At 44.8% G+C, this 12,916-nt stretch overlaps 1 protein-coding gene across 13 annotated transcripts in view; it reads left to right on the top strand.

The window, feature by feature from the left end:
- Positions 1-251: 251 nt before the first annotated feature.
- LOC116953144 (netrin-G2-like) overlaps positions 252-12,916 on the top strand; it is a 179,925-nt gene continuing 167,260 nt past the window's right edge. For 5 of the 13 annotated variants that reach the window (XM_032973042.2, XM_032973041.2, XM_032973040.2 and 2 more), the window contains exon 1: positions 252-850. The gene's annotated coding sequence lies outside the window, so the exon portion shown is untranslated. The remainder of the gene's footprint in view (positions 851-12,916) is intronic. The other 8 variants (XM_032973033.2, XM_032973044.2, XM_032973038.2 and 5 more) reach the window with 2 other exon arrangements.

Raw genomic sequence — 12,916 nt, forward strand, 5'->3', positions numbered from 1 at the left:
GGCCAGTCATCCAACTCTCAAAGATGCCCCTTTTTTTTTAGCAAGCGGACACTTTTGACAACGAGGCCAATTGGGACGTGGCGGGCAGTGGGTGGTGGTGGGGGGGGGGGTATCGGTGGGACGGGGGGGGGTGGGGAGCGTTGAGATAACACGTGGAGCGTGCGGTTTGCTTCTTTGGGAAAAATCCATGAATAATGGATTAGAGGGAGGTGGGTGGGGGGGGAGGATTAAAGATTTATCAATAAAAACTGGATTGGAAGAGGAGCGCGAGACGGCGGGGTTGGCAGCCGCGGACGCAATTGAGAGAGAAAAAGGCAGTGTGAGAGCGGGGAAGGGCGGCAACAGGAGGAGCTTAGAAAGTCTCTCCCGCGTCGTCGAGAGGATTCACGAGCATTCCGCGCGCGGACTCACGTGGGGCTGCAACGGAAGGCAGCAGACGCCCGAGGAAGAGTCCTCTGACCCTCATCCGTTGCAAGGGTCCCTCATTTCACCGTTATTTAACTCGAACGTCTTTTTCTTTCAAAACCTCGAATAGATATTCACGTGTTTGTTTGTTAATGCTGTTTAGGCACAATCCTACCCCCGAAGGCTGTCTCGATTCTGTCCACCCCGTCGGGGGGGGAAAAAAACCCCCAAAAGACGCAACTGACACTTTCACGAACGGCGCTCATCACACTCTCTTGTCTCAGGAGCGTCGAGCCAACGGGTGAACTTTGCCACCAGTCTGAGAATTCTGTTGTTATTTTGCAGTGTGATTTTTTTTTCTTAGTCGAACGTGTTTTTGCTGAACAATGAAAACGCAAGCATCCGACTGCCAAGCGAAAGCGTCGCTTTGCCACGAAAGGTACGGGTGAGTAACACGCGCGCTTTTATATCCCATCCACCCCCTTCCCTTCGGATTCTTTCTACCTCGGAAACGTCAGAAGCGTCGCACTTGGCTCAAGTTTAGCATGAGGGCTACGCACGCGAGTAAGATGTTTAATGTAACGCGCGCGCTCGCAAGCAGACATCGGGTTATCAACAGTGGCGGAGGTGTGATTCGTGAAACGCGATCGCAACGGTTAAATTCGCATATACGGTGCCGCATATGCGCGTACGTGGTGGAAAGTAAAAAAAAAAGTTGTGGAGTCGCCGTGTGCTGCTGGCTTGGGATATTTGCGAAACCTCAGTTGCCACGTAGATGCCGAAATGTGTAAATGTGTGGTTGCGGCTAATTGAGAGATATATAAATAAATACATTATAATTCGCACAAGCCAATTAACAAGCCACTCCCTAAGGGGCAGAATATGTGTACAGTTTTAATTACCGAAACGTCTGATGCTAAACAATAATATGCTAAATTTAAGCACAGTTTATGATGATTTTATGTAGTATTGTTATTTACAAGCTTGTATGGCAGCCACGTCACTACTACATCAGGTTCTATCTTGAAAGTGAAGGCATAATAGAGACTGTGATTGCCATTCCAACTGGCATTGATGAATGGGAACATGGAAATATCCCGTGTTCAATGCTCATTGAAATGTGTTCATGCGTATACGGCTGACAATAGATTCGTTTAAAATTCAGCAAAGGATATGTCGAACCTGCTTGGAAACATGATATGAAATATAAATGGGTTAGTCATGAGGGTTCATGATGCATGCATGTGTACGTATCTATTAAGCGCAAATGCTTATTATGTGGAAAACATTGCCTTACATTAGATGTGTCCTAATTCAAAAGAAGAAAAACACATGCAAATTAAGCACAGGCTTATTAATTTCATGGCCTTAAATTTTAATTCGCAAGTTCAATGCAAGCATTTTGGCTTCGTAATTAAATACAGCCTAAGGCTTTATGTAAATCACCATTGTTTCCTGGGAACGCAAGCTAGTATTGTACTGCATATGTTAATAAAACTAGGTCATTATTTATCACCAATATTTATGTTATATGTTGCAATTAATCTCACACTTACACACTGTGGTCTTCATTGTAAGGTGTTTGTGATTTACAACGGCTGCCTCTTGGCTATCCATGTTTCCACTGTCTCGCGTTCATGAGATCACCTACTGCTCATCGGTGATGGTAAAGGAAGACGCACAAATTTATGCCATAAAGCTTCCAGCACAAATTTACAATCTTACCCTCCACAATACAAGTGCTAATGGATTTGTTTTCCTTTCTTTTTCAAATTGCTTGGAGTGCTACCGATTTATAAAACTTACGAAGCACGTGGCAGTCAAAGTGGTAAAAAAAAAATTTCACTCGGTGGTTTTAGCTCAGCCACTCGGATTAAGAAACATCCGAAATCAAGAAGTCCATTTGCACAGCTGAGCACGAGACGCTGCGAGGAACTACTATAGAACACGTGCACAGCCAACGACAGGCTCAGGGGAAAAAAAAAACTATTACGGATACTTGCCTTCCACTACCTTCCCTTATGCCATTGAAGAATTACAATTAAAACACACAAAAAGAGTCGAAGTGATTTCTTGCAGATGCCCAGCTCATATTTACATCCTCGAGCCAGTGGTGGAAATTCCACGTTCCCATCGCAGGTGCGAGTTTATCCAGAGGACAGCCACTCTTGTTGACCACCTGCGAAAATATTCACAGGTGGTTTCTTTTGGGTGAGCTCATGTAAAAATGTTTGCCGTAAACCCGCCACCACCCGACGCGGCCAAAGAATAATGGTTCCACGTTGATTCGGACGTGCCAAATGCGTAACCGCTTCGGAACCACCAGCCGGTGCTGCTGTTGCAGAGTCATCTTCCAACATTTGCAGGGCTGCGACGTTTCGCTGGTGATTACACCTAGCATGATCAGGTTGCGAAGAGATGACGGACTGAATCAATCCCCCACACTCCCCCAACCAAGATGTGAACTCATTAATTCCGATCGCGAGTCACTCGCTCTGCCTTCTCTCGTGCTCAGTGAGACATTACCATTCGCACGTTAACACTGCATCATAATAATGACAATGTGCACATAATACAAAGCTTATTCGCCTGATTTCAACCCACCGTGTAACGTACTGTGAAATTTGTGTGCAATTTTGGAAAAGCATTATACTGGTGCTGTTCATATAGAGTATTTGCACTCATATTCCCATTGATTTTATTACTGTAATTCAGTGTTTTCAGATGCCTTCGAAATTGACGTTTCAATTATTTGAGGCGCAGCTTTTACAATATGTTCATCTATGACCTAAACACCGGCATTATGATTATGCGTACACAACGTTTCGAGGGCTCATACGAAAACCGTATGGATTTATAATTTAACGTACAAAGTATTTTATTCCATTGTGAAATCCAATTATTTGCATTGAAAATTAATATGTGAATATTTTATTTATATTTGTAAACAAAAATCTGGGAGCTGTACGTTTATTATGCTTTACATTTTTGGTTCGATTCATTCTAACCTCGCATATTTCACTGTAGCAATGTAATAACCCAAAATTCTGCGTAAAATGTTAATACAGCTCAATTTATAATAAAAAAGTACCATTCCGGAAGGATTACCTGGTGGTGCATAATCACTGACACACAAATTCCGTGGTGTTCAGTCATCCCCAATTACAACACATTTCATTTATAGATTGCACTGCGGCATGATGATGCTGAGCAAGTAAATAAATAATGGTAGCCAAAACATCCGTCGGTTAACAGCTGTAAAGCACGTGTATTGCACTGGCATAGAAACGCATGATTTATTCATTCGCCAGATAACTACGGCAAGGGATTAAGAGCCAAACGAAAACCGTGCGCACGTGACACAGAAGACTTTAAACATAGCCTGATTTAACTCGTAAAAATTTACACTGTAGAGATAAATAAGTCATTACACAACACCTTGCCAAATCGTGAAAGCCTCCAACAAAGGCTCGTCAGTAAGTCTAATGCTATCGGCTGCATAGTGTTGCCAAACGCACCGTTGTTTAAAATTTGTACATTTTATTTCGCGTGCATTTTGAGAAACACAAAGAACATTTTTCGTCGTAAATGTCCCATACATCCAGTTCTGAGGAGTATTCACCTATTTGAAGCTAGATATGATCTAAGAATGGGTTGTTTGTAAAACAAAATACTTATTCGGCAACTTGCTCAGAGTAGCGATAGGGACACTTGCCACTATGGAAATCCTGCAGAACATAGTGTGTTACGTCATGCCAGGGAGTGGCCGTGGAAGATAACACCACTACAGAACTACTTCTGGAGTAACTAGTATAGAGGTCTCTCTCGCGCCAACACTGACACTTAAGCAACCAAGCTGGTAAATAACAAAGTTGGAGGGAGGTCATTCGGCCTCCCTGTCACTCTTGAACTGATAGGAGGGAAAGGAAGAGGACCTAACACACATATTGCCCACTCATGCTGCATTAACCCTTTCCAGTTCCGATGACGTACGTGTACGCCATCAGATTTTCTTCCATTGCCGTTCCGACGACGTATGTGTACGTCAGAATGGAACCATAAGAAAAATGTATACAAAATAACTTTATCGGTACTTAGGCTCCCACGAGGACATGCAGGAGGGCATGCGAAACAGTTTGGCGCCGGCTATCGCAGAGTTACAGTTGTGTCACTGGGGTTCTCCGCGGTGAGTAACAATCTCTTGAAAAACAACGGCGCTACTACGCCTCTCTAAATAAAATCAACGGCAAACCACTCGTGCATTCGGAGATTCAGCGGTGAGCGGGACACCCACGCTCTGAAAATTTGCAGACGTCTCGGAAACGGGAAAGGGTTAATTAAAGAGTGTTTCACCAAATGTCAATAATTTTTACCCATCAGAAGTGAGATAGGTTTGACTGAACTGAGGCAATCAGTTTGCATTACTTGAGAACCTGTTTAATCACAAGTGGCTGCCTGGGTTCGAACCCAGGCGCTCATAAGCCCCCAGTGTTATAATTCAACATGAGCCTCCTAAGCCACACATGGCCACTTAGCTGAAGCCAGGGTTTCAAGGGCAGTGTTAGACCATGGAGAGTCCCCGACAATAAAGTTTGAATTACGAAGTCTGTCACTTATTTCAAAATCATTTACTTCTGCAAACACATTCCTTGCGCCTTTATCATCATCATCAATCATCAGCCATGGTCGATTCACTGCTGGACGGAGGCTTTTCTGAGCCGACACCACCTCTCATGATTCTGCGATGTAATAAGCCATCTACATCTGTAAGTTCGGTTTTTTTTTACGATTTAAATTGAAGAAAAAAAAATATACTCTTGCACAGAAATGTGAGGTTCGGGCTGAAGAGGCTTGCCTCGGAGAGACCTGTGCATGTTCTCCAGTTTAAAATCAACAACAAACAATTGTGTAAGTGAACATGGATATTGCCCACCACATCTGCTGCAGGGACCCCTAAAAGCACCTTGCAATCAGAATTACAATTCGAAAAAATAGATTCTCATGTGTGAGAGAATTAAAAGAAAATTGGATTCCTAATTCCACGTTGCCGAATCCCTATCCACTACGCTCAATCAACAATAAACAAAGCCGCACTGTAATTAATCTGGACCAAACATGTGATGCCTTTTCCAAATATGGTTTCAAAAATAAGTATTTGGTTTATTGAATGAAATAAGTATTTGATTTATTAAATAAACAGTATGAGAGAGCTGGCTCAAAAATATGCACCAAAGTGAATTATGCATCTCCAGTGATATTTCGCGTCTGTTTTCATAATGCAAAGTTACGGGTCACTGGAAAGTATTAATAATTCAACAACACATTTCAATGTAACCAAGACACTTGTACAGTCTAAAGTAAGTCATTTTCATCATCATCATCAGTCATTGTCTTCTCACTGCTGGATGAAGGCCTGCCCACACAGTGGCCATCCCTAATGATCCTGCGAAGCCAAAATCCATGCCCTGCCCATAAACCGATGTCATCACTCCACATCTGCGGTCGTCAAATTATTGGGTACGTTCTCTCTCCACTGGTTGTCATTCCATCAAAAGTGTCATCCATTGGCCGTCATCGATTCGAGATATGTATTTTGTCCAAGCCCACGTAGTTTTCCGAACAGCCAATTTTATATTTAGAGTGTGGAGACTCCCACCTCTTCCATGGCATCGGGCCAGCGTCGAAGAGTCGGCCAAAAAATCTGCCCCCTTTTAGAGAAACTCTCTAGAAGTCTCTCCAGTGGAGGTCCTTCCACCAGCCCGGGGTGTTTTGGCCATACAGCACCATGGATGAGTGAAAGTGGGAGAGGGGGGGTGGGGAGAATGACCAGATAAGATTACCAGTGTAACCTGCACGTACGTTTACCTTCCTTTGCACTGCACGTAGCCAACCGTGATAATCGGATCTCGGTTTACAGAGCAGTGCATGACCAGAACGGTGTATGGGGAGGCCTTCCTCCAGCAGTGAATTGAAAAAGGATTGTAAATCCTTGCAAATAATATTAACATAATCGGTTTTAAACACATTAGGAAGTATGAATAACGAAATACTAAAATGTGTTTCGTGAGCATGTGTAGAGCTGTACAGCTCTACTTTGTGATCTTAAGTGTATTCATAAAACATGTACTCCACAGAATTTATTAAACACAAACGTCTAGGTGTAGACAGACGTTTGTGTTCAATAAATACTGCAAGACAAAACAATTAAACACGGATTCATAACGTTTATGAATGTGAAGGCAAATTACCCACACTCACGTCTAAATAACTTAACTCAAAGGACAAGAATGCAATGTAAAACTAGCTCTGGGGAACAAAACTCAACTATAAACTAAACTATTTTTTATTTTACCAGGTATCGGCCACTGAGCTGTACAGCTCATTTTGAGAAGCGACCTGGCCACATATATTAGCTCAACGCATTGGCTCATCACGTGGACATTTATAACAGCCAAAAAGTCTAAACGCACGTTGATTCTAAATGCAGTCAGTCAGGGTCGGGATCGAAACCACGACCTCCTGCATACCAGGCGAGGGAATTAACACCTCGCCACCATGGTGCCCCTTCAAACGTTTGTGAAGCAGAGTAAATATCCCTTGTCTAACGATCCAGGGCCGCTATTTTTCGAGAAGCTAGGTGCCGTGCTATCACAAAACTCGGCTCAGCATAGCATACAATGTGGTGCTGGTGTGAGCATCATAGCCTCCTTCCCCTGTAGCCACGTCTGTCTCCCCAGCGCTGCTCTTGACTCACCCACAACAGGCATTGTTCAAGGCTGAGTCAATCTAGTGAATGCCCAGAAAACTGGTGGTATAACCTGACGATGAATTGAATCTGTGTCACAATGATTGTGATGTACGTATGTATGTTGAACTTCTTTTGAACCGTACATAGCCAACTGTTCTCATCGGAGGTGCAGGGAAAGGGCAACAAACGAAATACAGGGCACAAACCAATATGGCACTTGTCCTCTAAACACATAAACATACTGGTTCACATACACACGAACACACGGCAAGGGTCGCAATTAGCCATTAACGGTGATTTCACTAGAGTACTTTTGCCAGGTTAAGTGCACTTTGAAGCCATGTGAAGTGCTGAAGGTTCGCTTACAAGAGGTCACAAGACAGACCCCGGTGCCATGGGTTGACTGCCTGAGATGACTGGCAGATGCACAACCTGTGCTCCCTGCTCTGTCAACTTCCTACGTTTCATCCACGCGGCGCTCCGCTCATTGTTGGGAACGTCACCCTTGCGCCCTACGCTGTTGTTGTAGGGTGGCTGTAGGAGCCAGAGGACATCCCTGTCATACCCCAAGGTGAAAAGGGAATGGCTCTGACTGCCGTCCACGCAGCGTTACCCGGGCTTACCCACCGCCATGAAGATCCTTAATGATTGTGAGCAGTGGGTCAAGGACCCCGAACGCATAAAGAATAATCCAGAGACCTGGCCTATTGATGGCATCATAGGCCTTGACCAGGTCAATAAAGCAGAGATGTAGGTCTTGTTGAAATTCCCTACACCTCTGCTGTAGCAGGGGGGCAGAGAATAAGGCATCCGTTCAGGATGTAATAATGTTTTGTGGACTGTGGAAAAATAGCCAAGGGTGCAAAACAAAGTCAAGGTGAACCAGACGGTGAGAAGTGTTTGGTTCATGTCCTGCCACTCGAGGGAGGAGTAATTAGCCATTTTATTTTTGGAACTGTCTAATGTTCATTTAAGTATCTCTCTGTACAATCGGCATATCCAACAATGAACCAGCAATGAACGAAAATAATTACACTAATTTATTTAATCACAAGCGATCCCCTAGAGATAATACTGTTACAGTGCTTCTATTTTACAAGCCACCACTCCACCGTGGCCGAGATGTTATCTCCCTCGCCTGGCATGCAAGAGGTCGTGGCCATCGATCCCAACCCTGATGATGCCTGTATATTTGGAGTTTGCGTGTCCTCTCTCCCCATGGCGGTTGCGTGGATTTCTCTCCGGGTTCTCCAGTTTTTCCTCCACATTTAGAAGCATGTGTTTAGATGATTTGGCTGCGACTATAAATTCCCACATATGATGATAAAGACACTTCAATGAGCTATCATGTGTGGCCAGGTCACTTCTGAAAAATAGCTCATAGCTCAGTGGACTTCACCAGATGAATAAAATAGTTACGTTTTATATCGCAATGTACAGTGTTAGTCGTAGCACAGAATTTACACGAATATACGTTTCAACATATTTTCGTCTCATCTAAAACATATGCACACATATGCATACATACTGTACATACGCATTATCAAATTACAATTATTCTTATTAACCGGGCTTTTGGAAAAATCACACAGCAACTCTATATACCGCCTAGGACACAAATATCATGATAGTTTACGTCCTTTAGTCTCGTAGCAGCATTGTTGAGTTTTTCTTGAAGAGAAAACTCCAGCTTTAATTATTGGGGCATTTAAAAAACGACTAATTATTTTTACTACCATTTTCATTTTGCCAGGCAAGGCCCACTGAGCAATATAACTATTTTTCAGAAGCGACCTGGACACAAATGATCGCTCAACGAAGTGGCTCACGTGGAAATGCATAGCAGCCAAATACTCTAAACGCATGTTTCTAAATGTGGAGGGGAAAACCGGAGGACCCTGAGAAAAATCCACGCGACCACGGGGAGAACATGCAAACTCCAAATAAACAGGCGCCCAGGGTCTGGATCGAACCTACGACCTCCTATATACCAGGCGAGGTAGTTAACATCTCCGAGCCACCGTGGCACCCTAGTTACCGTGCCTTGACCTGTCATTCATAACGGACGACCACCACTGGGAGGGACCACATTCACCATGGCTCACTGCGTTCTCATGGTAACCTCAGCGATGTATTGTTCCCCCCCCCCTCCCTTCCAAGGGGGCCCGTTCTTTGCTACCGTGGTTTTTTCGTCACAGTTCTCACAATCACACTTTGCCGAACTCTTTCGCGCGCCAACCTCTGACCCATCCTCCCTGTGGGATGGCACCGCACACTATATCACTCAAGCAGCGCAGCGTGAGCAGACAGGCCCAAGCATTGGACACAGGCCCTGTACCAATTTAATAGAATATATACAAACAGTACTGTATATATGTGTGTGTGTGTATTCGCGTGTGGCTACAGTCTACTAGATTTTTAAAATCAGATTTGCTATCATGGATGTTGCCGTGGTGTAATCGTTAGCACACTTCCTTCCGATATTAGAAAGCCACTGGACCTTTGCACTTTTCAATCTAGATTGAAAACTCATTTCTTTAAAAGTTATTTTTCGTGTTTAGCTTGTTGTCCTTCCCCCGGAACCTCCGATTAGCACGGTCTACTACGTATGGTGGGAAAGAAATTTAACATACATACGTATATGCATACACTCGAATTGCAATCCAGAGGTCGCTAGTTCTATTCTGTCCACCCAACAGCATGAATCGCTTACACCACGAAATAGAACCAATAGGTAGGTCAAGTGTGGTATGGTATATTGTGGGTACCCCCACCTCTTCGAAGGTGACCGGCAGAATGGAAGAGTAGGCCAAAAATATCAGAATTAAAATATTTCTACTGGAGGAATCCGATGAGCTATAAAGCTTATTTTTCACAAATGTCCAGTAGGGGCAGGTCAAAACGTCAGGGGCAGGTCAGAATGTTAGAAACAGGTCAGAATGTTAGGGGCAGGTCAGAACGTTTGGGGCAGGTCAGAATGTTAGAGACAGGTCAGAATGTTAGAGACAGGTCAGAATGTTAGAGAAAGGTCAGAATGTTAGAGACAGGTCAGAATATTAGAGACAGGTCAGAACGTTAGGGGCAGGTGAGAATGTTAGGGGCAGGTCAGAATGTTAGAGACAGGTCAGAATGTTAGAGACAGGTCAGAATGTTAGAGACAGGTCAGAATGTTAGGGGCAGGTCAGAATGTTAGAGACAGATCAGAATGTTAGGGGCAGGTCGGAATGTTAGAGACAGGTCAGAACGTTAGGGGCAGGTCGGAATGTTAGAGAAAGGTCAGAATGTTATAGACAGGTCAGAATGTTAGGGGCAGGTCAGAACGCTAGAGGCAGGTCAGAATGTTAGGGGCAAGTCAGAATGTTAGGGGCAGGTCAGAACGGTAGGGGCAGGTCAGAACGCTAGAGGCAGGTCAGAATGTTAGGGGCAGGTCAGAATGTTAGAGACAGGTCAGAATGTTAGGGGCAGGTCAGAATGTTAGAGACAGGTCAGAATGTTAGAGACAGGTCAGAATGTTAGGGGAAGGTCAGAATATTAGGGGCAGGTCAGAATGTTAGAGGCAGGTCAGAATGTTAGAGACAGGTCAGAACGTTAGGGGCAGGTCAGAACGCTAGAGGCAGGTCAGAATGTTAGGGGCAGGTCAGAATGTTAGAGACAGGTCAGAATGTTAGGGGCAGGTCAGAATGTTAGAGACAGGTCAGAATGTTAGAAACAGGTCAGAATGTTAGAGACAGGTCAGAATGTTAGGGGAAGGTCAGAATATTAGGGGCAGGTCAGAATGTTAGAGGCAGGTCAGAACGTTAGGGGCAGGTCAGAACGCTAGAGGCAGGTCAGAATGTTAGGGGCAGGTCAGAATGTTAGAGACAGGTCAGAATGTTAGGGGCAGGTCAGAATGTTAGAGACAGGTCAGAATGTTAGGGGCAGGTCAGAATGTTAGAGACAGGTCAGAATGTTAGAGACAGGTCAGAATGTTAGGGGCAGGTCAGAATGTTAGAGACAGGTCAGAACGTTAGGGGCAGGTCAGAATGTTAGGGGCAGGTCAGAATGTTAGAGACAGGTCAGAACGTTAGGGGCAGGTCGGAATGTTAGAGGCAGGTCAGAATGTTAGAGACAGGTCAGAATGTTAGGGGCAGGTCAGAACGGTAGGGGCAGGTCAGAACGCTAGAGGCAGGTCACAATGTTAGGGGCAGGTCAGAACGCTAGAGGCAGGTCAGAATGTTAGGGGCAGGTCAGAATGTTAGAGACAGGTCAGAATGTTAGAGACAGGTCAGAACGTTAGGGGCAGGTAAGAACGTTAGGGGCAGGTCAGAACGTTAGGGGTAGGTCAGAATGTTAGGGGCTGGTCAGAATGTTAGAGACAGGTCAGAATGTTAGAGACAGGTCAGAATGGTAGCGGCAGGTCAGAATGTTAGAGAAAGGTCAGAATGTTAGAGACAGGTCAGAACGTTAGGGGCAGGTCAGAATGTTAGGGGAAGGTCAGAATGTTAGGGGCAGGTCAGAATGTTAGAGACAGGTCAGAATGTTAGAGACAGGTCAGAATGGTAGCGGCAGGTCAGAATGTTAGGGGCAGGTAAGAACGTTAGGGGCAGGTTAGAACGTTAGAGACAGGTCAGAACGTTAGGGGTAGGTCAGAATGTTAGGGGCAGGTCAGAATGTTAGAGACAGGTCAGAACGTTAGGGGCAGGTCAGAATGTTAGAGACAGGTCAGAATGTTAGAGACAGGTCAGAACGTTAGGGGCAGGTCAGAATGTTAGGGGCAGGTCAGAATGTTAGAGACAGGTCAGAACGTTAGGGGCAGGTCAGAATGTTAAAGAAAGGTCAGAATGTTAGAGGCCGGTCAGAACGTTAGGGGCAGGTCAGAATGTTAGAAACAGGTCAGAATGTTAGGGGAAGGTCAGAACGTTAGGGGCAGGTCAGAATGTTAGAGACAGGTCAGAATGTTAGAGACAGGTCAGAACGTTAGGGGCAGGTCAGAATGTTAGAGGCAGGTCAGAATGTTAGGGGCAGGTCAGAACGTTAGGGGCAGGTCAGAACGTTAGGGGTAGGTCAGAATGTTAGGGGCAAGTCAGAATGTTAGAGAAAGGTCAGAATGTTAGAGACAGGTCAGAATGTTAGAGACAGGTCAGAATGTTAGAGACAGGTCAGAATGTTAGAGACAGGTCACAATGTTAGGGGAAGGTCAGAATGTTAGGGACAGGTCAGAATGTTAGAGACAGGTCAGAATGTTAGAGAAAGGTCAGAATGTTAGAGACAGGTCAGAATGTTAGAGACAGGTCAGAATGTTAGAGAAAGGTCAGAATGTTAGGGGCAGGTCAGAATGTTAGAGACAGGTCAGAATGTTAGAGAAAGGTCAGAATGTTAGAGACAGGTCACAATGTTAGGGGAAGGTCAGAATGTTAGGGACAGGTCAGAATGTTAGAGACAGGTCAGAATGGTAGGGGCAGGTCAGAATGTTAGGGGCAGGTCAGAACGTTAGGGGCAGGTCAGAATGTTAGAGACAGGTCAGAACGTTAGGGGCAGGTCAGAACGTTAGGGGCAGGTCAGAATGTTAGAGACAGGTCAGAACGTTAGGGGCAGGTCAGAATGTTGGGGGCAGGTCAGAATGTTAGGGGCAGGTCAGAACGTTCTTCCAAAGGGGCTCTCGAGAGCTCCCTCTCGTGGAGGCCCTCCCACCAGCACTGGCGGGAGCAAGCAGTTGCAGGACCGCACCTTTACAACAATTTTACAAATAAATATTTGCTTCATGTACTGCATTTGTATTATTAA

This window comes from Petromyzon marinus, chromosome 50, assembly GCF_048934315.1.
Source record: "Petromyzon marinus isolate PM22_M1 ecotype Great Lakes invasive population chromosome 50, UKy_Petmar_22M1.pri1.0, whole genome shotgun sequence".
NCBI lineage: Eukaryota > Metazoa > Chordata > Hyperoartia > Petromyzontiformes > Petromyzontidae > Petromyzon > Petromyzon marinus.